The sequence below is a fragment of the Meriones unguiculatus genome, chromosome 1 (genome assembly GCF_030254825.1).
Source record: "Meriones unguiculatus strain TT.TT164.6M chromosome 1, Bangor_MerUng_6.1, whole genome shotgun sequence".
Taxonomy (NCBI): domain Eukaryota; kingdom Metazoa; phylum Chordata; class Mammalia; order Rodentia; family Muridae; genus Meriones; species Meriones unguiculatus.
In genome coordinates, this window is record NC_083349.1 from 46524175 (window position 1) to 46547200 (window position 23026).

General features: G+C 45.5%; 1 long non-coding RNA gene across 1 annotated transcript; it reads left to right on the forward strand.

Annotated features, from left to right (window-relative positions):
• Positions 1 to 1907: 1907 nt before the first annotated feature.
• LOC132655336 (uncharacterized) lies at positions 1908 to 22711 on the forward strand. Its single transcript, XR_009593179.1, has 4 exons — positions 1908 to 1986; positions 8623 to 8749; positions 22070 to 22162; positions 22387 to 22711. It is a non-coding gene; the product is annotated as an uncharacterized LOC132655336 (long non-coding RNA).
• Positions 22712 to 23026: the final 315 nt, after the last annotated feature.

The window sequence follows — 23026 nt, forward strand, 5'->3', positions numbered from 1 at the left end:
CAGATATGATAATGTGTAAGGGGAAGCGCTCAAGAGGCCTCAACCATAGGAAACAAACTAAGAAATACTGAGAGTGGAAGAGTTGGTTACCCAACACTAACTGCTTAGGCCATATCATACAGATAAGTAACATTATATGGACTGAGCAGGATATATTTATATATTTAGAAATGCATACTATGTGTTTATGTAAGTATGTATGTGTGACACAACAAATTAAAAAGGGGTGTGGATTTGAAAGCTAGCGGTGTCGAGGGTTATATAGGAGGGGTTAGAGGGAAGAAAGGGAGGGGGGAAATTATATATAATCATATTATAATCGCAAAATACATAAAAAATTAAAAATGGCTGTTAGCCTGGCATGGTGATCTATAACTGTAACTCAGCATTTGGGAGGCTGTGGCACTAAGACAAGAAATCATGAGTTCAAGGCCAGCCTGGGCAACAAGCTGTCTACAAAAGGCACTGGGCTCTATCTACACACATTCCTACCAGACTTACTACTTGCTCTGCAGCCCCACACTCTCTGGACTCAGTGTGCTTTATGCCTGGATACTTTTCACCTGGCCTGTCACAGCTCTACCGTCCTGTAATGCACACATAATCTTGGCTTTCTGGAAAATGAATCTGGATTATCTTGAGGGAGAAAAGATGAGGTCTCACTACGTTTCCCATGTTGGTGTTGAACTCATGGTCTTCCTGCTTTTACCTTCAGAATAGTTGGAGTAAGTGCAGGAACTTGTCACCTCACAGTGCCCAGCTATATTACCCTTCCTCTTCCTCTTCTTCCTCTCCCTCCACTTCCTCTTCTTCTCCTCCTCCCTCTTCCATCTCCTCCTCCTTCCCCCCCCTCTCTCTTTTTGAGACAAGGTCTTGCTATGTAGCTCTGGCTGTCCTGGCACTCACAGAGATTCACTCACACATACGTGGGTAGGCGTGCATGTGGCGGTGTGAGGGCAGCTTTCAGGAGTTGGTTCTCTCCTTCCATCACGTGGGTTCCAGGGATCAGACTCAGGACCTCAGGCTCAGGCATAAGCCTTTCCCTCACAACCCCTTGCTGGAACTGGCTTTACAGCAAGGGCTTTAGAGGCTGTGGGAGCTTAGACACACTCTGGCAGGAGCTGGTCTTTGTTTTTGAGCCAGGGTGGCTCACACTTAATACCTTGATCACTGTGCACTTAAGAAATAGTTCTTGAGGGGCTGGAGGGTGGCTCAGCAGTTTGGAGCACTTGTCGCGCTTGATGAGGACCTGGGTTTGATTTCCCGCACCCACATGGTTGCTGACAACCATTTATAACTCTAGTTCAAGGGATCCAACATCCTCTGCTGGCCGTTGCTCGTACCAGGTATGTGGGTAGTTTCCATAAACACATTCAGGCAAAACATTCACACATATACAACAAATATAAATACGTCTAAAAGAAAAGTAAAAAACAAATAGATGTTGCAAGCATGAATGATGATAACAGAAAAGAGATTAAAAATCTATGACCCTTTCATTACAGTGAAGTAAAAATCACCTCTTGTTTATTTTTCCTTAGTAGAAGATATTCCTATGTGTGTGTATATACGTAAGTATGTATTTATATAAGGATACTTCTAGACATATCCATATGAGTCCTATTGGGTTCCCCAAAGCCCTCATCTGCTCTTTGTAAAAGAAGTACTTAAAACTGAGTGCTGGGCATAAATAGATGTCAAGAAGTTCCCTCATCTCTCGCGTAATTTAGTGGTTGCTTTTACAAATTTTACAAATTTCCCTTAATTGAGCTTCCAACTGAAGCAATCCAGATAACCAGAGGGCCTTTGAGTTAGTGGGGCCTTCTGGGGTGACCTGTGACGGGTAGTTTGGGCAGATTCAGAACATCCTGCCTAAATGCTGCCATCTAGTGTTCACTTTCAGAGATCGTACATACTAGGAAGGACCAGTGAAATCCAGTTTTATTTTTGGATACCAGATTTAAGATTTAACGACATCGAAGTAAGGTAAGAACCTGGGCTTCCAGCATGAAATCCTCTTGGGCTGCAGAGCAGAGAGAGAGTGCTTGCCTGGCATGCGGGAGGCCCTGGGTTCGGTGTTCTGTACTGACCCCTCCCCAACTAAAAAACAAAACAAAACAAGGACTGGGAATATTGCTCACTGGTACAGCAGTTGATAGATAGGAGCAAGGGACCTGGGTTCATCCCAGCACTGACATCCAAAACCAAATCCAACAGGTCTTGGTTGCAGTGTTGTCTGTAGTCGTGAGACACTGTCCTTGATTTCTCCCTCTGAAGGCATGTCCCATTTTGTCAGTCACCCACTGTGCTGTGGATACGAGGCACCTATTTCTCCATGCGCTCCATGTGAGCACAGGGCGGGTGTTGCTCATTTCCACGCTGAGGTTTTGATGCTCACACTAATCATCCACAGCAGAGTGAGCACCCGGGAAGTGTTGGCACAGTTGTGCTGGCCTGGGGAGGCCCTGGGGTGTGTCTGTCATTGTCATCCACCCTGGCTAAGCCGAGAGCAGCACTGAAGCTCCAGGAATGGAGTCATAGATTTCAACCTCCAACCTCATGTCCTTAGAAGGTGCCTTCCACACCTTACATCTAAGACCACGTTAGACAAGGCCCAGGCTCGTCTTTAGTGCTCTGGGCTAGGGAAGTATTTGGGGATTCAAATGGAAACTCCCCTTCAGGACATTTTTTTTTTTTTTTTTTGCAACATCACTAGTGACAGCAGATTTCAAGGCATCCGTGGCCACATTTAGTAAAAACATGTGGTGCCTAATGCGTGTTGTAGGCACGTTGGGAGGCTTTTTTCTAGCTTGAAATAGCCTGGTGAGTTTCCTTCTCTTTGTGTTTACGAGGTTGCCTCCTTCTGAAATCAGCATGAATCTAGCCAGTGCCTGCACGGCAGGCATGAAGGTCCAATTGGTGGAGGGGGAAAGATATGGGACACTGAAGCTGCTGCCTCAAGGCCCTGGTTCTCCCTCTCCCCTTCACAGACTGGAGAGATCTGGGCTGGGAAGAAACAGGATGTGCTCAAGGGGCCTGATCGACTGGAAGCATTACCTTACTGTTTCTCTTCTGAGTGTGATTCCAGGGAAGAGGTAGAAAATCTGAAAACAACATCTAAAAGAGAAAAATAAAGAGCAATGGCCATATTTTGGACCACATCTTCTGTGGCCCTCCCTTTACCTACAGAGAGAAAGTCACTTACGCTGACCTTTCCACCCCAACTTTTGCCTGTGTGAGATACTGAGTGAATTATTCATTGTGGGAGTAAAAGGACTCCCCAAGGCCTGCCTCCAATCTTCTCCATCTATCCTCATCTTCTCCCATCAAGAGCCATCCTGGCAAGTAACAGTTACTCTGAGCCTATTTTCTGGGAATTAAATCACACACGTAGAGGTTTGCAGATGCTGTTTGTCCTAGCCATGCGGTGCTGCAAGCAGCATTCTATCCCATTTACTCCAACATCAACCCCCTTATTCTCAGCCTCCAGGAGCAGGTTGCCTAGCAACTGTATCTGCTTTGTACCCGTGGACTGGAGGCTGCATCTTAAGTGGAAGGGAAGTCAGTGGAATAGTGATGTGATTCTGTCAGGGCCATTCAGCATTGATGTCCGGATTCTACACAACAGCCTTCAAAGGGAAGCTAAGAACACACAGCCCTGTTGATTCCCCCCACCCCCATTCTCTTCTCTTCCATTGCTAAGGGGTTTTGGTGACAGATATTCTGGGTCAGTGGTTGTAATTTCTGTGTCTCTCCAATACAGACTATATAGACTATGACTTTATTTTTTTCCTACATCCCTGTTCTGTACTGATAGCAAATAAAAAAACTAGAAATGATCCTATCATATACAATTGCCTTCTAACTAAAAAGGAGGAAGAAATGAAAAAAAAAAACAGTAAAAAAAAAATGAGGAAAGTTGGTATAGTGGCACCGGAACTGGAGTTATAAATGTGAGCGTCCATGTGGGTGATGGAAATTGACCTTGGTCCTCTGGAAGGACAAGTGCTTTTAACCACTGAGCCATCTCTCCAGCCCTGAAACAATTATTTTTTTTTTCCACAAAAGGTATGGAATATGGTTACAGCTCTACTGTCCATCAGGCTACTTATAACATTTGGATACAATAACCAATCTAGCATTGCCTGTGGTTAATTGGAGGGGGTCAATAAAAGGAAAAGAGACAGACCCTGGCTTCCCTCTATTAAGACCAGATAGGAAAGTAGAGACCTTTGCATTTATTTATAAATCTCTCCACACCTAGTGGGTGCCTTGACTGACTTGATGAAATGCTGAATTAAAGGGAACAGTGTTGTCCTTGTTGCTAGGGAACCTGTCTCCATCAGGACCACAGGAGAATCATCTTGTTGACTTGTATGTTGTAATGTTAGACTCTGCAGTTGGCAAGGTGGGTAACTTAGCCAGAAGTCAGCATTTCAGATGTCTGCAAGTCAACTCGCTGATAGCAAACCAGCACAGGTGCTCTCTGACAAGATGCCTTGGAAGGCTGGGTCTGAAGGAAAGACTGATTTTTTTTTTTTTCTTGAGACAGGGTCTTATTATATAGCCCAGATTGGCCTAAACATATAGAGACAGGCTGGGCTTGAAATCATGTAGATCTACCTGCCTCTGCCTCCCAAGCACCAGGGCTAAAGGAAAGTGCCACAATGCCGGATTCGCTTTCATTTTTAATCTCAAAAAGAATCTGAGAATCGACGGGGCAAGAGACAAAGAACACATTGTACATACAGTCAGAGATTCACTCAAATGAACCACTCTAGAAAGAAAACACTTGCTTCCTTGAAAAAGAACTTAACCTGAAAGTGAAGACAACCTGAGCAATTGAGCTGTCACTTCTAGGTCCCTGCTTGCTCAGAGCAGGGGCTGATTGCATATAGGTACTCAGCAAACCACAGCACCTTAGTGCTGATGACAGAGAACCTTCGCCTCTCTGCCCTCCTGTAATAAGTGAATGCTGGTGCCATCAGCTCGGGGATGAAAACGCAGATAGACAGAGCGGGATGGCAGGAAAGGGTGTTGGATATAAACCACGTGGGCCCCATCCAGCTGTGCCCCAGAAGCCAGAACCGCTGAGGGGAAGATGTCACCCAACAGGCTCCCAGGGAGCCCCAGGCTTGGAGGAACACATGGACGTTCTCAATAATGAACAGCTGTGGCTGTGAGTCAAGTCAGAAACGCCCCACTCGGGGTGTGCCACATCCTGTCCATGGTGCTGAAAGCCAGAGACCTTGCAGGAATGCGTGTTAAAATCCATTGCACTACTCCAGAGCTGGAGGAGTTGAACCTTAGTCTCCCAAGAGCCTCCTTTTACAAAAGAGAAAACGATGGTCCAGAGAGGAGAAGGCATTCACTCAGCAAGTTTCTGAGTAGGAGGGAAAACAGCTCCAGGTGCTGGGTCAGCCATAGTTCAATTCCTAGAGGACTTTGTGAGAGACACCCACAGCCAGGTGGCATTTTATAGAGATGCAGAAGTCCGCCAAGAGACATCCTTAGAAGTTGCTCAGTGGATGTCTGTGGACCACAACTGATTGCAGTCTCATGCTGTGCTCAGTGTTAGAAGCTAGGAGCAAGTCCCCAGCAGTACCTTCACGTGGCAAGTCTTGTTTCTTTCGGGCAGGAGGGAGTTGGATCTTGAAGTGAAGAAGTGATGCTAAATTCTTCATTGAAAAGAAGCTAGCTGTATGTGGGAGGAAGGCAAGAGCAGGACAGCGTAGGAATTGAGGCACACAGGAGGTAGATCATTCATATTGAATTCCACTACCTTGGGCATCTCAAGAGACCCCACTGGGAGACAGTACAAAAGGCTCCTTGGAGACAGCATCCACACAATTACCATCCAGTCAATAAACACGTATTTTTTCCCTGGAAAATGTAATTGGCTAGTGTCTGGTCATGTGAGTTCCACAAGTCAGGTTCCAGGGTTGGAATCATGAGTGAGGGTTTCAGAAACAGTTGACAACTTTGTCGATTTAAAGTCAGGACTCCCACTAGAATAACAGAGGGCAGAGGACAGAGGGCAGAGGGAAGAAGCAGAGTCAGAGGTCAGAATAACTCCCAGGTACAGCATCACCCAATGCCACTTTCCCATTGCACCTGATGATTGCTGATGCCTTGCCTTGCTTGCATGTCTACATCATTTTGGGTTGGGTTTCCTACCATTGGATGCTGGAGCTCTGACTGGTCTTACCAGCTGGAGAAACTGAGACCCCTAGGCTGAAAAGATTGACTTTCCACAAGCTGCTGGGATACCATTCCTTGCTAGTGCTCAGACACAAAATAGATGGCCTCTGAGCCAAAACCGGAGACTTGATGGCTTCTGGCAGAATCTGGTTTGGGGTTGTTTCTGGCTGATGGTTCCTATCTCCCACAAAAATCCTCAGGGGACAAATCTGGTCAGATAAAAATCCATCTTCCATTTGTTAGAGGACAAAATAGGTCCGGGGAAGGGAGAATTGCTTCCAGCCTTCAGGGTGGTAAGATGTATGAATTGTTACATGCTAGTGATTAACTCCAGGTCACCGATAATGCCACTGGGCGCTGTCTCCAAGAGGTTCTCAAGACGCCCAAGGCAGTGGAATTCAGTGTGAGTGATGTATCTCCTGTGTGCCCTGATCCCTACACTGTCCCTGCTCTTGCCTTCCTCCCACAGTCACCCAGCTTCTTTGCAGTGAAGAAGGCATCAAGGAAAGAAATAAAACTACTTCCCCTTGGGGTGGTCTACACAAGAGTGCAGATTTGCATTCTTTGCTTCATTTTTACTCCCTGTCTTCCATCTTCTGTCCATCTATTGCATGAGTCTGAATCTGGGCCTGCCTGAAAGCTGTCTTGTGAATCTATTTGTTCCTGGGTCTCTGTCAGTCAGTCAGTCAGTCAGTCAGTCAGTCTATCTGTCTCTCTCTCTGTGATGTCTGTTGTATGAGCTGTGTGTTTGTCTCTGTTTTTTTTTTTTTGTATGGGTGTGTGTGTTGTGTGAGTGTCTGTGTGTATGTGAGCGATGTCTGTCTCTAAGAAAGGGCTTTTCTCTGTATTAATTGAACAGCCCAGAGACCATCACATGGGGAAGGAATGGGATACTTTACAGAAATCTTTAACAGAATTTTGCAAGGGATTAAGTCTCTGGCTCTAACTGATCCCTAGTGACCCTGATAACAGATATCACTGTTTATCAACTGATGTCCATAAATGGATGGCAGATTTTAGGAGGTTGCTTTTATGTGTTTGCTGCTTTCAGCAAATTGATACCCATGCATTGTTCTGGATCAAGAGCATGGAAGAGTACATAATTTAAGATTGTGGTTATACATTAGCTCGGGTTGTAAAAGTTGACTATACGGGAAATTCAAGACAAGGAAGGTTGGTTGCTGCATTGTTCTCTTAAGGCAGGTTGAACAAACAGGCTGTGTACACAGTAGGCTAGCAGTCTGAAGTCTTAGCTGACTTCAAGGTTGTATTAGTAACTTGGGCTGTGTGGTCCTGGGTTGTATAAGAAAGCATTCTTAGTAAGACATGGGGAGCAAGCCATTAAGCAATGGTCCTCCATGACCTCTGTTTTATGTTCATGCCTCTAGTTCCTGCCTTGGTTTCCCTGATGATGGACTGTAGCCTTTACGCCAAATCAACTATTTTCTTCCTAGGCTGCTTTTGGCCGTGGTGTTTATCTCAGCAACAGAAAGCAAACTAAGACACTGTCTGACTTCACAGACAGTGCCTACTCTCAGTGGAGGGCCTGAGACTTTTGCCCTTACCTCTGTTGGGATCCTCTCCCCGTGGAGTAGAGCCTTGCTCAAAACTTATGGACACTCCAGTTGGAAAGAGGGATGTCTGCTCTGCCCCAGCACAGGTGTGTGTATGCCCAGCTCAGCTGTTTCCACCTCTTTGCAGTGAACTCATGGCAGCCATGACGGGGAACTCACTAACAGCTCAGCACCGGCAGGTGTGTAAGACCTAAGGGTGACAGCTGGATTCAAGTGAGGCTGGAAAGTCAGTGGGGCCTGGACACAGCACCCGCACCTCAGAGATCCTAGGGCATTTGGTTGAAGCATCTGTTCATGGGAGGAGCCTGGCAGTCCCTGGGTGCATAGAAGGCTCCATTTGCAGGCTCTAGGCACACAGGGAAGAAAATCCCTACCCCACTAGAGCTCATTTCCAAGTGAGACCCAGATAGGCACCCCTAGGTAGGCACCATTGGCGAGCTGCTTCCCTAGGCAAAGAATGCTACTCAGGCTCGGAGCCCTGGTTTCCCAGGGACCAGCTGAGGTCAGACAACTCCTAATGAGCCTCAAAGGCTGACATGTTTAGGAATCCATTGGCGGCAAACAACAGTGTACTTTGCAGCGTGAGCCTGGCTCACATTGCAAAGGCATTTAAAGGGCAGAGTTAGTGAGGGGGCATTCAGATCCAGGCATAGGCAGCTGTCGGTTTTGGCAGCCCAACAATGTCATCAGCGGCCCAGTTGCCACCTACCTCCCATCACTAACTGAATGTTGGCGTCACTCCCCTATGATTGCAGGGTGGCTCATCCTCCCCAGCCATCACATCTATAGTGCTATTACTCACTCTAAGCTAAGGAGACCTTGTCTTCTCTGCTTCTTCTTCCTTCAGGATGGACCGCCCTGAGACCTGGGTCACACACTTCTGCCCCAAACCATCTCAAGCATAAAGGAAAGAGAAGGCCATGGGCAACTCGGACCAAGTGTGGTTCCTCCAAATTGAGTCCCACAGGAGGAAGGTGAGGGATGCACAGACTACTGTGTGAGCACCCAGCATGACCCATGCTAAAGGAACCATACATAAGGGAAAGGGCTCCAAATGTACAGGGGACATTGAACAAGAACACACACCAGGGTGGGAGAGGGTGAGTGGCCGGTCCAGAGGACCATCGAAAGCCCACGGCACAGTCCTCTAAACTCAGCCTACATCTCTACTTCATTCACTCCTCTAGGCTGCACTGGCCTTATTCTATATGTCTCTCTTGGAGTCTGTCCAGCATCTTCTTTAGCCGGAACATGCTTTCTCACATATTGTTTTACCTAATCTCTTTATCTACTTTGCTCAGCTTTCACCCTCTCAAAGAGATCTACCTCGAGGATTTTTCTCAACACTGCCACCAACACCCTGCTTAATACTACTACCAACTGCTCAACCCTGCTCAACTCTGCCACCAACACCTTGCACAATAGCGCTGCTACCAACAGCCTACTCAAACACACTATCAATACCCTGCTCAAACACCGCCACCAACACCCTGGTCAACACTGCCAACAACACCCTGCTCAACCCTCTACCATCATCTTGTTCATCACCTCTGCCAACACTTTGTTCAGCCCAGGTTCCAGTGCCCCAAATCCCAACTTCTTGTTTTCTGGTCCACTTTTCCTCTCGCTTCTTTCCTTCCCTTCTTCCTTCCTTCCTTTCTTTCTTTTTTTTTTTAACTTCATTTTTTACACTCCTGTCTCAAGTAATTACACACAATGTGTCCTTTTTCCTCCACTAAGGTATGGGTTCCATGAATGCAGGATCTTTGTTGGCTTACTTCATTGATACTTTCTGTGTCTAGATTGTATAATGCAGGCTCATGATATGTGCCTAATAACTTAATGGTTCTTCAGCATTTCCTGTTTGCTGAAACAAGGTTAAACGAGGACTTTAAACCCAAGGCTTTGAACTGATGATTTTACAACAAGGAGAAGTAAAATATCCTATTTTCAGATGAGGATATTCAACTTTCTTTTTCCTTAAGCCTTTCAGTAGAGTTTTCCCAAGTTAGGGTTCTGCTCAGATACTTGATCCAGTCTGTCCTTTGCTGCATGGATGGTTGTCAGACTACCTTAATGACTTCGGACAAGGTAAAAACCATGACAGGTTTTCAGGGCATGCCGTAAAACGGAGCACCTGTGAGGCAGCACTGGCAGGATTTGGGTCAGCCCTCAGAGTGCAGCACCTGGGACCTGCAGGAGAGGAGTGGGATGAAGCCAGGGGACCTCTTTCAGAAGATTCCTGGTGCCCTTTGACTTCCTGCGGCAAGGATGCTGGAGCTAATTTTGGTTCTTGCCCCAGGGTTGGCTGGGCGGGTGGGAATCATCATAAATGTCAAGATGAGATTTAAAGATCTTGTTGACATTGAGAGATTTCAACAGATGGAGTCCGGTTGCATGAACGTGTGGAGCAGAGGCTATACCTGACGCGAACAACAATCAAACCCGCAGCTCACCTAATATTCATCGTTATTTGTCACAATAATTTGCTTGAATAACCACAGGACTATTACAGAGCCTATGGAATTGCTGGCTTTGAAGAAAGCCCATTGTGGGTGGTAGTAGATACTCAGATACAAAAATAATGAGTGAAGAGCCATCTTTGGTAGGTGATTTGTTTATGTCCTGTAGGAGCCCACACATTCCCTCCCCCAGCAAACTAGAGAGTGCTATATACAATACTTGCCAGATTTCATAGGCAATCTATAACTGTGGTGAGTTAGAATTAGCATAAAAATGATTTTAAACTGCAGCATTTGAGACCCAACAAATACAGACGCATGCCTTCAGTCCTTCCCATTTATCTAAAAGCAGAAACATGTAAGGAGGAAGGGCTGCTGTAAATTCCCCTTCTTGGTGGCTTCTACTTTTAGGGAGAAAGACAAGCAAGAGAGCAAGCTTACATGAACCCCTCTGTAGGGATTTTATGATTTCTGAAAGGCCCATATTTGCATAAGAACATTATTTCAAACTTTTTAGACATGCCTTGTTTTCCTTAAGAAACTTACTTGTTTCTGTTGCTCTCCTTGTGGAGCTCCTGTTCCCTCCAGGTCTTTCTGTCTCCCACTTCTTTCATCAGAGTCCCTGCACTCTGCCCAAAGTTTTGCTATGAGGCTCAGCATCTGCTTTGATACACTGCTGGGTAGAATCTTTCAGAAGCCCTCTGTGGTAGGCTCCTGTCCTGTTCCCTGTTTTCTTCCCCTTCCGATGTCTATGCTATTTGCCTTTCTGAATGAGGATTAAGCATCTTACCCAAGGTCCTCCTTCTTGCTTAGCTTCTTTAGATGTACAGATTTTAGTATGTTTATCCTATATTATGTGTCTAATAAGTGAGTATATATCCCAGGGGTCTTTTCTGAGACTGATACTCCAACCAAGGACCAGGCATGGAGATAACCTAAAACTCCTGCACAGATGTAGCCCATGGCAGCTCAGTCTCCAAGTGGGTTCCCTAGTAAGGGGAACAAGGGCTGTTTCTGACATGAACTAACTGGCTAGCTTTTTGATCACCTCCCCCTGAAGGGGAGGGCAGCCTTAACAGGCCACAAAGGAAGACAATGCAGCCAGTCCTGATGAGACCTGATAGGCTAGGGTCATATGGAAGGGGAAGAGGACCTCTCCTATCAGTGGACTTGGGGAGGGACAGGGAAGGAGAAGAAGTAGGGAGGGTGGAATTGGGAGGAGATGAGGGAGGGGGCTACAGTTGGGATACAAAGTGAGTAAACTGTAATAAATAAAAAAATTAAAAAATGCTGGAAAAGAAGAAACTTATTTGTGGCCATGTGTGGTGACACATGCCAACCTTTAGTCTCAACACTTGGGAGGCAGAGGGAGGTAGGCCATCTCTGTAAGCTCCACGCCAGCTTGGTCTGCGAATTGAGTTCTAGGCCATTCAGAGCTTCAGAGTGAGACTCTGTGTCACAGAAACAAAAAGAAACTTACTTGTTCTTTCCACATACATATTGCCTTCCCATTCCTTCCTTTTCTCCTCTGTTAGGTGTATAAACCCTGTTTCCAATCTCTTCTTCGAATTACTCATCAGTGAACCTCTCATGTGTGCCTGCATTGCACACAAAATCCTTTTCTCTTACCAATCTCTCTTTAGAGGGTTTAGTTTTCAGGCTCCTAATTAATGATCACAAGCAAAGAGGGAACTTTTTCTCCCTTCACATAATAAAGCTTTAGTAGGCCAGGCATGGTGGTACATGCCTTTATTCCCAGCACTCGGAAGATAGAGGTAGGTCAATCTCTGTGAGTTCAAGTACAGTTAGGCTTGCATAGTGAGACCCTGTCTAAAATAAACATTTCTACTCACGCAACAGACATCATGTTTATAAGCCCATGATAAAACACCATGACCAAGGCAACTTATACAAGACAGTGATGTGGGGCTTACAGTTCCAGAGGTTAGAGTTCTTGACTGTCACGGCAGGGAGAATGGCGGCAGACAGGCAGGCATGGTGCTGGAGCAGTAGCTGAGAGCTCATACCTTGACCCACAAGCAGGAGGCAGAACTAACTCTGAATGACCTGCTTTTTAACATGCTAAGCAGTAGCTAGGAGTTTTCACCTTGATCCACAAGCACAGGGCACAGAGGAAGAGCTACCTGGGAACGACAGGAGCTCTTTAAGATGCCAAAGCCTGTCCTCGGTGATGCACCTTTTCCAAGTCCACCCCTCCTCATCCTCCCCAAACAGATCCACCAACTGGAGACCAAGAATTCAAACATCGGCATCTCTGCGGGACATCCTGGTTCAAACCACCACAACATTCCTACACTTCTTCCGCATTGACTGAAAAAAAATTCTAATGGATTCTTGTCATACAGTGAGTAATTGTAGTATTTGTGAAACAAGAATATGCTGATGCTACTTCACACACTAACTTCCTGTTCTTTGAATGGAACAGACTCACACATTCTCAGGCTTCTGTTGAAAGGTTGCTTTGTGCTTCTTTTTAGTAAGGAGCGTGTGGTTACAGCAGAATGAGTGTTCAGGCTGGTTCAAACGTGAATCATACTTAGTGCTATCTGATGGTCTTGAAGGGCACGGCACGTAATCAGCCTTCTGTAAATCTCCCCATTGTGGAGGTTTGCACAGCAAGTCCTGTGTTCTGAACTGGAGTTCCCGACCCACAAACCCCTACCTCCGTTAAAGATTCAAAAAGTGTGGCTGACTGATTAGACCATCACTGTCGAGGCTCGGAGGTTGCAAACACACAGCCAAATTATCTTGGGCTATCTTTAATCACCTTAACGGCCATTCGCTTCCTATCTCCATTTTCAAATTTTCTTTCTTTCTTTTTCTTTTCTTTTGAGTCAGGTGTCTCAGTGTAACTCTGGCTGTCCTGGAACTTAGTATGTAGATGAGGCTTGCCTCCAACTCATAGAGATCTTCCTGTCTCAGGCTTCCAAAAGCTGGGATGACAGGCACGTGCCACCATGCGCGTCTTAATTTTTAAAATAGTATTATTTTATTCTCTGAAAGTATAAAATTTATATGACCTATTGATCACATTCATCCACCCCCCTTTCACCCCTCTCTAGTGTCACTTATCATGACCCCCTCCTGGGATCATGTCTTCTTGCCATTCTTAGCCTTATTAGTAGCCCATTGACTCCACTTGGAGCTGCCCATAGGCACACAGGTGTGTGGCCCCTCACTGAAGCAGTATCAGCCTCTTAGTGAGCACGTTCCCCGAAGGAGGGTGACTCTCTTTCTGTTACCATCAACAACTGGCATCAGCTCTCACGATCAGGGTGGAGTTTCAGGGGCTCCTTCCCCTATTCGCTCTGGAGTCTGACTGCGTGCAGGTAACCCCCCTGCTGTGAGGTGACGCTCGCTACAGCTACGTGATGTCCAGAACTGGCACGTCACAGCTCTCTTCTCTGCACACTGGCTCCTACGCTCTGCACCATTTGTGTGTGTGTGTGTGTGTGTGTGTGTGTGTGTGTGTGAAGCCCCTTGAGTCTTTGGTGGTGGGATGCTTGTCTAGATGACTCATGGGAATACTCGTAGCCATTTAGAACCAGCTTGCTGGTAGGGAAATGCGTCTCACTTCTCCAGGTAGGTTAACCCCAGTGCACTTCTCCCACAGTTCAGCTTTCCTTGAACCCATCAGAAAATTAAAGCCAGGGAAACTTTGCTGATTTTTAGCATGACCATCTTTTTGTGGCTGTCCTAAGGAGAGCATTAGTGAGTTCCAAATTCTTCACACTGCAACATTTTTATAAATAATTTCTCAGTCTCATTTGGAGAACAAATTAGATATAACAGCAAATTATCAATTTAGAAGTGCGCTATGATCCCTTTCACATCATACATCACACACACCCACCCACCCACACACACAATTTAGTTTGTTGTTATTTTCCTTGCGTAAAAACGGGCTTATGAAAAAAAATATAGCACTGAGAAGTTAATATGTGATAGTTACTTTCTCAAAAAAGTAAATAATGAAACAAAAAATTCTTGGGAGCTGAAGAAATGGCTCAGTTAAGATTCACTCTAAGAGCAACAATCAATAAATGGGACCTCATGAAACTGAAAAGTTTCTGTAAAGCAAAGGATACCATCATCAAAACAAAACGACTGCCTACAGATTGGGAAAGAATCTTCACTAACCCTTTATCTGACAGAGGACTAATATCCAGTATATACAAAGAACTAAAGAAGCTGAAAAGCAGCAAACCAAGTAATCCAATTAAAAAATGGGGAACAGAGCTAAACAGAGAATTCTCGACAGAGGAATATCGAATGGCAGAAAAACACTTAAAGAAATGCTCATCCTCATTAGCCATCAGGGAAATGCAAATCAAAACGACCCTGAGATATCACCTTACACCCATCAGAATGGCCAAGATGAAAAACTCAAGCGATAACACATGCTGGAGAGGTTGTGGAGAAAGGGGAACCCTCCTCCACTGCTAGTGGGAATGTAAACTGGTACAACCACTCTGGAAAGCTATCTGGCGCTTTCTAAGACAACTAGGCATAGTGCTTCCTCCAGACCCAGCTATACCACTGCTAGGTATATACCCAAAGTTTGTTCAAGTACACAAAAAGGACACTTGCTCAACCATGTTTATAGCAGCTCTATTTGTAATAGCCAGAACCTGGAAACAACCCAGATGTCCATCAATGGTGGAATGGGTACAGAAATTGTGGTATTTTTATACAATGGAATACTACTCAGCAATCAAAAAGGAGGAAATCATGAAATTTGCAGGCAAATGGTGGGATCTAGAAAAGATCATTCTGAGTGAAATATCCCAGAAGGAGAAAGACAAACATGGGATATACTCACTTATATAGACCTATAAGATATGATAAACATAATGAAATCTATACATCTAAAAAAGATAATTAATTGAGCAGACATGGGGTAAGATGATCAATCCTCATTTAGAAAGACAGATGGGATGTGCATTGAATGTATGATAGGAGTCTACTGAGCGCATCTGAAAGACTCTAACTAGCAGTGTTTTCAAAGCAAAGACTCATGACCAAACCTTTGGTAGAGTACAGGGAATCATAAGAAAGAAGGGGAGTTAGTCTGATGGGGAAAGGATAGGAGCTCCACAAGGACCAAATATATCTGGGCACAGGGTCTTTTCTGAGACTGACATTCAACCAAGGACCATGTATGGATATAACCTAGAACCTCCATTCAGATGTAGCCTGTGGTAGCTCAGTAACCAATTGGTTTCCCAAAGTGAGGGGAACAGGGACTATTTCTAACAGGAACTCAATGACTGGCTCTTTGGTCTCCCCACCCCCGAAGGGAGGAACAGTCCTGTTAGGCCACAGAGGAGGGCTTTGCAGCCAGTCCTGAAGATACCTGATAAAACAGGATCAGATGAATGGGGAGGAGGTCCCCCCTATCAGTGGACTTGGAAAGGGGCACGGGGGAGATGAGGGAGGGAGGGAGGGACTGGGAGGGAATGAGGGATCGGGACACGGCTGGGATACAGAGTTAATAAAATGTAACTGATAAAAAAAAAAAAAAAAAGATTTACTGCCCTCTCAGAGGACTTGGTTCAGTTCCCAGCATCCACAGGGCAAGATCATATGGTCTGTAACTCCAGGTCTAGGGCATGGGATGCCTACTTCTGGTCTCCCCCTCTTGCATACAAGTGGTGCAGACAAGTTAAAAAAAAATCATTAACTAAGCCAGGTGGTATTGGTGCACGCCTTTAATCCCAGCACTCCGGAGGCGGAGGCAGGCAGATATCTGGGTCTGAGGCCAGCCTAGTCTACAGAGTGAATTCCAGGACTGCCAGGGTTACACAGAGAAACACTGTCTCAAAAACAAACAAACAAACAAACAAACAAACAAACAGAAAAAAATTAAACGAAGCAGCTAGTTTATTTCATACAAATATTTAGTCTCTGCAATTCATAGAAACAGGGCCAAACTAGTGACAGACAAAAAGAGCTTTTCCAACCATAATGAATTTATTCTTTTCTTTCTCTTTTGCTTTATAGGAATCTGTAATAAAAAAAGCAGCAGTCTATCTATGAAGGATAAGTGAATGAGTGAGGGGAAAAAGGGCTGATGACTTGTCTATCAAAAGCATTATTCTAAATTTCTAAAACCTTTCATCTCCTACCACTTTAAAAATATTCAGGTTTATTCAAGGTAGTCAGCTGAGGCTGGTGATTTTCATAAATCCATGTACCCTTTCAATGCACAGCACCTAGATCTTCAAGGGTAAGCAAGCCCTGGAAGGCGTACTGTATTATTGCCTTCGCTATAAATCTCATTCCATCCATCCGCATCACCTGAATGAATGGTATGAGGCTCTGACTGTCAACATTTGAAAAAACTGCATCCGTGCTCTACAGGAGATGAACTGTAATAAAGTTTTTGTGTTTGCCTTTGACTGGGAGTGGTGCTAATACATATCTAATATTGTAAAATATTGTAAAATAAGCTGCTGTAATACATTTGGTAATATAATGGACACATGCAATAATGTTTGTGTAGGAACACAAATAGTTTTATATTGCTTTTTGTTTGTTTGTTTTTTCTTGAGTCAGGGTAGCCCAGGCTATCATGGAACTTGCCCTGAAGACTAGGCTGGCCTCCAACTCAGAGATTTGCCTGCCTTTGCCTCCCAAGTGCTCCCCACCACTGCCTGACTATTGTTATTCTTTTAAAACAGGTCTCACAGGAAAAAAATATTCGTTTTCAGTTTCATGGCAGGGCTTCAGAAAAGGGGTGATTTAGGTATTTAGAAATTCAATTTTATACTTGTGTGACAGAATCTAGACTAGTTGAGATAGAAATGCATTGTCACAAAAATTATACCGGTATCATAAGGATGGGAATTCACTGTTGTAATTACTTATCAGAAATATTATGTTTTCTGCTCATGGCTTAATTTATAGTATAATTTTAAATAATTTGAAAGTCATACATTTTTTATACAAGTTATAAAATTATTCTTTCTCATATCAAAGAGCCCCTAAATTATTTATTGCTAAATGGCAATAAAGATCCAGGAAATACATTTACCTCTTTAAACAAAAGTGGAATGAGATCCACAGAGAACATTTAATGGGAGCAGCCGAGTGAGACATTTTCACAACTTGTTATTTTCTTATGAAATCTTTGATGAACAGGATTTTCTAACAGACTGTTGATCCCCAATTACACCTAGTTTTTCTAGAAAGAAGGTAACATTTGGCTGAAGGCTGGACATTGAACCAGCTACTTATACCTTCTTCAAACAAAGATAGAAAAAAAGATTAAAGGAAAGGACTGACTCCCCCACCCCATAATACAAAACTTCGCCGTGACCTTTTAGTGGCATTTTATACACAGAGATTTCTCTAGAATTTTGCTATCATGAAACAAGTCAATGATCACCCTTGCTTGTTGCTGGGTAGTACTCCATTTCAATTCGAATAAAGTATCTTTCCAAAACAGTGCAAGAGATAATTATCTGGCAACGTTAAATTGAATGGCTCAAAATAGGTCTTTGAAGCCCTTTCTGACGCACATCATCAGGATCTAACTCTGGAAGGAGACAGGCACGAAGTACTGACTGTAAGACCACATATTCCAGCCTTTTTCCAGTGCCCTCTCTCTGTTTCTTGTATTTTTGGTTGAGAGCCTAACCTTTAATGGCTGAGCCATCTCTCCAGCCCTCTTTGTTTCTTAATTAGCACAGACATGAGTTTCATTATGGGATTTGCCATTGCTCCTCTTCCATCCTTTCTCTCCCTCATCCTTGGCCCCCACCTGCACCCCTCCCACCCCTGGAGTTTCCTCTCTGCTTTCATGTCACATGTATTCTATTAGCCTCTTTTTCATCCCTACCCACTTCCTCAAAGCCTAATTTCCTCTCTCTCCGTCTCCTTTCTCGTTTCATGGTATATGCCCCCCACATATACGCACACATATAAAAATTAAAATCTAAGATTTGTATTTGAGGGAGAACATGTGGTATTTATCTTTCTGAGTCTGGGCTACCTTACTCAACATAATAAATTCCAGATTCATTCATTTTTCCTTCAAATTTCATGATTTCAATTTTATGTTTGGCTGAACAAAATTCCATTGTATATGTGGGTGAGATGGAATCTCTAGGTAATTTTAACTTTTATTCTGTAAGTGGCTAGGGATATTGAACGTTTTCAAAGCCTTCTGTTGAATCTTTGTGAGTTTCACATCAAGCACCCGAGTCCCACTCATCTCCCCAACTCCTCATACCCATCTTCCATCCTTTCAATCCCCCCCCCCCACAAACACACGCACAAAACAAACATAAAAACAGAGCATAGGAAACATCTCATCACGGAAGCTGTAGCGTGTCACAGTGTGACCCACAGTACATCCCTCTGTCCACGCATCTTTACCTGTAAATGTTGTCATTGGTTTGGTCTGAGATCTCTGGCTTCTTTGACACCAACCATATTGAACCCCCAGCGGGCCTCCTGCTGGTTAGCCTGTGTCATGGAGATCCTGCAGCTTTGCATCAGCAGGACTGGCCCTTTCACGTGTCTCAAGATGATAAAGGTGTCGCAGATGATAAAGGTTTTGGGGTGGACCAATTCAGAGCCATGGATCTGAGCCTGAGTGGTAGCTGCCCTGGTCAGCCTGCCTCCTCTCCCTTACCTACCCAACAGGGGGAGCTCGCCCGCACAGCCCAGGCTGCCATCAGCAGAGGGCAAGGACAACTGTCCTGCTCTCATGCCCGCAGGGGCTGGCTCATCTCCGCGCAACCTCCACAGCCCGCTCCACTGTGCAAGGTGCAGGGCCCTCTATCCCAAGTGCTATAGCCTGGGAGGGGCTGGGACAGCGCTCCCTCGCTTTTGTCCTCTGGGTGGCTCACCTGTGCCCCCCCGCTGTGGGGCTCAGCTTTACTGTGCTGTCTGGATGAGGTGCAGGGCCCGCTCCTCCGAATGTTGGAGCTGGTGAGGGACAGGGATTGCTCTCTACCTCGATCATGACCCTGTGGGTAGCTTTCCCGACTGCAGGAGCTGGTGAGGGGCTGGGGTGGGTGGGTGGTGGCTGGCCAGGAACTCCCTATGTAGGCCAGGCTGGCCTTGAACTAACAGAGATCCGTCTGCCTCTGCTTTCTAAGTGATGGGATTAAAGGCGTGTGCCACCACACTAGTCTTCGAGGTTATCTTCATTTGTTCTGCAAAAGCCATTTAACGTTCTCTCAAGGGTCAATTCTTGGGGTTATTTCCTGCATGGTTGGAGTCCTTTTCAGGAAGGTTTTCTTTTAAAAGAAACAAACAAGCAAACATACAAACACTATTCCTTCATCTTACAATGTTTTCATTCTAGCAGTCTCAGTGTTTAGGCTGTTTTTTGATTTATTGTTTTAATTTTATGCATGTGGGCGTTTTGTCTGCATGTTCTGTCTGTGCACCACGTGGGTGCAGTTCCTGTGGAGGCCCGAGGGGGGCATCAGGTCCCAAGGAACTGGACTTAACAGGTGGTTGTTAGCTGCCATGTGGATGTTGGGATCAGAACCTGGGTCCTGTGGAAGAGCAGGCAGTGTTCTTAAGCAGAGTCCTCTCTCCAGCTCTTGTTTCTGGTGTTTTTGTTGTTGCTTGTTTCTGGTTTTTGAGCTAGGGTTTCCTTACGTAGAAATGGAGGCTCTACCCCCTTCCTTTTTGTCTGTGATGATTAAAGAAGACAAAACCCTGAAGCCTAGCGCTGGGATGGGCACAAAGAGGGTTCCAAAGTGCCTCCTCGCTCTGGTCCCAGAGAGCCTTTCCCAGGGGGTTCACACCTCTGGGAAGATCCCCTCTTGCTTCCCACCTCTCATAGCTAATACAAGGCCTGTACCCCGGTTTGTACCGATAGCAGGGGTATCACAGTAACGTCAAAAGCCGAGAGATCGCATTAACGAATTTAAGGGATCCAGGCATTCGAAGCACATGGCCACAACATGACTGCAGCCCTTAGAAATTCTCAAGAGACACTGTCCCTTTCAAAAGGAACTGTCCCACTTAGGTTTCTGTCCTCCCTACTGAGTGGTTTGTACTGGGTGCAGCAGAAAGTGTAGCACTCCAGGTTTTTTTCTGCAGTGTACCCAAACACATCGTTATGACTCTTGCCTGCCGTGTAGTCAGAGGTCCGTCTGCCATGTTTTCCTGTTGACCGTGGTCACACTTAGGTTGACAGCGGTGGCAGAGGCCAACAGCTCATTATCCATTTCACCAGCGTCATTCGCAGGTACTCGAGGCTGAAGACCTTGCCCTCCAGCCGTGAATTATGCACGTCTGTGTAGTGGTCAGGAAGGTTTTGGAGTTTTGACTGCTGTCCCCATAGCTCTGCTTAGACAGTGGATTAGTGACTGTTCTGCTAAGTTAAGTCTGTCTGTGACCTGCTCTGGCTCCTGCCATCAAAACTCCATCAGGGCCGGGATGTGTTGGCATACACCTTTAAGCCAAGCACTTGGAAGGCAGAGGCAGGCAAATCTCTTGAGTTTGAGGCCTGCAAGTTTCAGGACAGCCAAGGCTACACAGAGATGTCATCTTGGGAAAACCGACCAACCAAATCTCCATCAGAAAAACTTCCTTCTGGGAATCTGAACTTTTTTTTTTTTTTTTTTCTGAAACAGGGTTTCTCTGTGTAGTCTTGACTGTTCTGGACTCACTTTGTAGACCAGGCCAGTCTCAAACCCACAGCAATCCACCTGCCTGTGCCTCCCTGAGTGCTGGGATTAAAGGCATGCCGTGTCTGTACCTGGCTAGGAACATGAACCCTTTTAAGAGTTCTCATCATCCCCAGAGCTTAGAAAAATATCTAATTGCATCTAAACTGTGTGTGGACAATATGACTTATGCTAAAGTCCTCGGGTCCTTCCAGGAGTCTGGGATTTTGGTGCCTGCTATGAGAAGGTGCCTTCAGTGAGGTGATGCTTAATCTTCATTGCCAACTTGACTGGATTTCGAGACGCACTGTGGGCATGTCCTTGAGGTAGTTTCCAGAAAGGTTTAGTTGAAGGAAGACCTACACCGAGTGTAGGTGGCGCCATCCCCCTGGTTGGGATCCCCGAGTGAATAGAGAGGGAAAAAGAAAGAATGCAGTTGTGTGCATGGGGACCAGCGTTCATTCTGCTTCCAGCGAGGATATAACCTGAACAGCTGCCTTCCACCACCATGTCCTCCCATTGGGATGGATTCCATCCCTTTTTAAGCTGAAAGGCAAAATGAACACTTCTTTATAAAGTTGGTTTTAACAAGTCTTAGACCACAACCCCTCTGTGTGTCAGTATCCAATAAAAATCTTGGACACGTAGACTGATGAATATTTCTAGGGTACAGCTTTCTTTTTTCAGTTCCTTGTTGGAGGAATTGAACGAACCTTTCTAACTATGCAGGAAGGACTCTCAGAAGTGTTTCCCATTGCTTGTTTCCCAGTCCTTGTTTCCCTTGGACTTTACCCTACGCACCATTTCCCATTGCTGATTGTTTCTCATTGCTGATTCTGTTGTGTCTCCTTTCACCGTTCGTGGCCACACATATTATATATGCAGGATCACGGAAGCACTTCTGTGGCTCACATAAGTTAGGAACAAAAGCGGTATACCAAGCGCCATTTCTGGGTTGTTGCAAGAGTTAAGTGAGATACTGCCCCTTAATTAAACAGTGAAGTAAGGCATATATGAGGTACCTAACAATTAAGCGTTCTCCGTGCAGCTTGGCTGACTGCAGTTCTCAGTATGACCAGAAGATGGCAGGGTTGACCATGGAACCAGTATCCTGGCACACACGAACCATGCTTATTTCTCTCAAGTTCTTCTTCTCTGCACTTGCTCATTACAGCGCCTCCCAGAGCCAACCCGGAGCTGCCGCCCGGACAAAGACACCCTTCCTTTCTAGCGTTCTATGGATCCTTAAGCAAAAAGATCAACACGGGTAAGTAGTTCCGATTAGCTCCACGTGGGCACCTCCACGTGTCTGCCACCTTGCATCCCAGCGGAAATCTCCTTTTGTGACTGACAAGGGTTTGCTTTTCTTGGGAGCAGGGGGAGTCGTGAGCCCCCCTGAGACATCATCTCTAGTTGCTGGATGCTCCCCCTTAAGCCAGTTTCACAGGCAAGCAATGGAGATTAATGTAAAAGCTCGTGTCTATGTGACAGTTTCTCAGGTCATAATTGATTCAGCTTATAACCCTGGATGAGGCCGAGGAGGTGACTCAGAGTGTAAATGCTTTCCTGAGAAAGCATGAGAAGAGGAGTTAAGAAGCCTGGACCCCACTACCCTTTGCCACCCAGAAAAGGTGAGGTACTGAGGCATGAGCCTCTAACCCAGGTGGGAGATGCCCAGGCAGATGCCCGGAAGCTCTTCGCCCAGCTAGCCTGGCCTTTACGGTGGCATGTCCAAGCCCACGAGAGATCCTGGAAAATGCTTGAGGACCAACCAAAGTTGACCTTCAGTCCTCCACAAGCATGCCATGAGTATGTGTACCTCCCACAGGAATGCACACACAGACGCACCTGCTCATACAGTAAATCAACAAACACACAGATGGAGAAGCAGAGTGAGGATCCTTGCCACCACAGGGCCGGTGAAGAGAGAGAGAGGATCCGAGTCTTCACGGTTCATTCAGAGCACCTGCGATCTGAGAAGGCAGCCGGCTAAGGCCGGAAAACTGCCTCACATCTCATCTCTAGCCAGCAGAAACAGTCTGTCAAGTTGGCAATTACCACCAACTTTACTGTTGCTTTACTAAGGGACACGTTATCAGATCGCCTTCGAAGCACTAACTTATCCCATCGA